We start from the raw sequence: 3262 nt of genomic DNA on the forward strand, positions 1-3262 counted from the left end.
AGCCTTTCACCAGGTTGGGCCCTGGAGACATATGGATTTGGGACTTTGTTCTAGAACACTGTGCAATCACCAGGCTTCCACAGGGAAGCTAGATGCACACTCATAAATTTGCCCACAGCCAACTCAGCTGAAGACAATAATTTATTCAGATTTGCTAAGCTGGACTTCAAAAATTCAGTGTGAATTACTAACCAACCTCTAACATGTCTATTTTTATAAGAGGAAAACTAACAGTTCTGCCACAAAAACCTGTAATATCAACTACTGGCAACCACATTCAGTGCTGACCTTCTTATGCTGTTGGTCTTGTTAAAGCAGATGTGCTTTGATAATTCATTCCTTTTCAATGAAATAGATTTTGCAACAGAATTTCAATTACAATGCTAAGGAAGAAGCATTATAGTCATTTTCCAGTCTTTAGTTTAAATTTTTCTGTGGTAGTTTTAGATATAGAGATTAATTCTATAGAGAGGATGACAGAAAGCTAAGTTCAAAGTTTTGAACCACCATGGGCCAGTTGGCAGCACTTTGTGAACTGCATTCGTAGTTCTTACCAGTTCTGGATTATAAAGGGAACCATCAACTCATTCATTGAATTAGCATTTGAGGGTCTAAACATATGAGAGAGGATAGATGGCTGAGCAAGAATCTATCACTCCTTGTAAATCCTAAATCAGTGGCATTTGATTTCATGAAACATTAATTACTTACCTATTATGAATCAGGTCCTATGCTGTTAAGCAGATTGGCAAAACCATCAATTGCAATGCAATTAGATAAGCCTTATGACAGACATATGCAAATGATGCTCCCGGAATGTGCTGGAAGAAGCAGACAATTGCTTTGTGATGACAGGAGTAGTTATTTCTCTGAGTGAATGTGTGTGTATATGTTTAGTCTTGTATTATGTTCTTATTACATTCTAGGCACTGTACTAAGTACTCTTCAGGAACTCTAACTTAGTATTTAGTGTTTAGTCTTGTATTGTGTTCTTATTACATTCTAGGCACTGTACTAAGTACTCTTCAGGAACTCTAACTTAGTATTTACATCCTAGGAAGTGAGCAAGTATTTTCCCCATTTCAGCCTTGCATGTGGGGGGCTGCGGCATGGGGTACAGTGGTACTGTAAAGCTGGCCAGCTAAGAAAGGCCAGGCAATAAATGGCCCTATAATGAGTAACCAGAAGGCACTGAACTACTGAAGAAATTTTATGCAGAATCTCTTTGCAGATTTTTAAAAAATACTCACTTTGAGCCTCACCCTAAACTAACTCACTCAGAATTTCTCTGTGTGGGCCCAGGTATTGGTATCTCTAAAAAGGTGATTCTGACACATAGCCAGGGTGAGAACCGCAAACTCTTAGGGGATGCATAAGGCTGTAGAAGCTGCTGACTATGGCGTGGTAAATTTCATTTCTTGCCAGGATAAGGTCCTCTTTAAGTCTTTGGGATTTTGAATGCAACCCATAATTCTGTATACTAAACGAATTAATTGCTTACTTGTCTCAGCATACCTGTCAGGACATCTACAAAGGTGTAGACCAAACTGATGCAGAAACTGTTAAGAGATGCTGTTGAATCCCAGGCACTGATGTTGGCTCACTTTATTGATTTTAAAGAATAGGGTTTTTAAACTTAGTGCTCAAACAATTATGCAGTTGCTCATATATTTGACCTGCAATTAGCATATGTTACCTCCAAAGGAGCCATGATGACAGATTTATTTATAAAATGGTATATTTCTCAAGGAAGCAATTAAGAAAGAGAAAGTAGGACCTTTCCCTTCATAAATCGAAGTAGACACTTTATTAATACAGCTAAACATAATATCACTGATAATCCTAAAAGGCAAGTTATTATAGAAAACAAATCTAGGTATTACCTAATGCCTCTCTTATTGTTCTGAGCTGTTCCAGTCAACACTTACTAAAACTGTTTTTATTACAGGACTTGAATGTTATGTTTTTGTTGTTTTTCAACTCATCCTGAATCTTTCAAGCTGGAGCTAAACTCCCTAGAGAATACCTGTGACTGTGAAGCTTTCAGGACAACATGGTTTGACCACCTAGAGCTTATCTGCATCTGACAAATGAGTTTCTTCTCTAGGGCTGCTTTCTGGAAATGAGAGCAGTCTGTGGAAGGCTCTTCCATCCCCTGTCAAGTGGATAAGCCGTAAGAATTTGTGTATGCCTTCTCCATAGCAAAAGAAAACAGATGTTGTAGTAGATGAGGCATAACACTGTTTGCCTGAGTAAAATCACAAGATGGTCTTTTCCTAATGATAAGGAAGCAATTTTCCAATGCCAGTCTCACAAAGAGTGGAACTTTCCCACTTTAAAAGGCCACTGCAGCTAAGTGGTCTTTTTAGAAATTAGCTCTAAGACAGGCTCGGGTCAATCTTTTCTAGATTTAGCTTAGAGTCATAAAAATAACATATTATAGCCTAAGCTGAGAAAAAAAAAGACCATGTATTTCAGAACATACAATTATAAAACATGGAAAAAGAATTTTGAAAGGATTTTTTTTTCCTTTTTGTCTTTTTTAGTGACCGGTAATGGGATCGCAACCCTCAGTGTCACGCCTGTACTGCGACCGGCAACGGGATCACAGCCCTCGGTGTCGCGCCCGCACCGCGGTCAACCAGTGAGCGGACCAGTCTCTATATGGGATCCGAACCCTCGGCGGGAGCGCCTCCACTCTCTCAAGCACCGCACTCTACCAAGTGTGCCACCAAGCCGGCCCGGATTTTTTAATAAAAGTTTCGAGTAGATTTATTATTTCATTTTCTTCTATGTTTATCAACCGAATCATGATATAAAGCCTAGGAACTCGAAATGTTCTAATGAAATGATTGCATTCCTGAACAGGATCCAATATGAAGAAAAGGACATCTAACATTCATATTGGACATATATTAACACATCATTATGTTACCCAGATTAAATTGCTAGAACAGTTTTAGTACCCTCCCATCAGGATATTTTGATTAGAGGCTGATGTAAAGGGTATCAAAGATACTGAGAATACACAGAAGAAATGCAAGGCATCTTTTTCCAATCACTCCCCCCACCACATCAAATAACCATTAAGTTGTAAGTTCCCATATAATTCATGAGGCTTTGCATAATGAATTGAATAACACAAGTCTTCCAGTTTTTAGTGGTGATATTATTTAAACATGAATAACCGACACAACACCAGTTTTTCCAATTTTTATTCTCAGAATGCAAAAGTGCACCACTCAGTATTATTAAAGATCTA

Source organism: Galeopterus variegatus, unplaced genomic scaffold (genome assembly GCF_000696425.1).
Source record: "Galeopterus variegatus unplaced genomic scaffold, G_variegatus-3.0.2 Scaffold172, whole genome shotgun sequence".
NCBI lineage: Eukaryota > Metazoa > Chordata > Mammalia > Dermoptera > Cynocephalidae > Galeopterus > Galeopterus variegatus.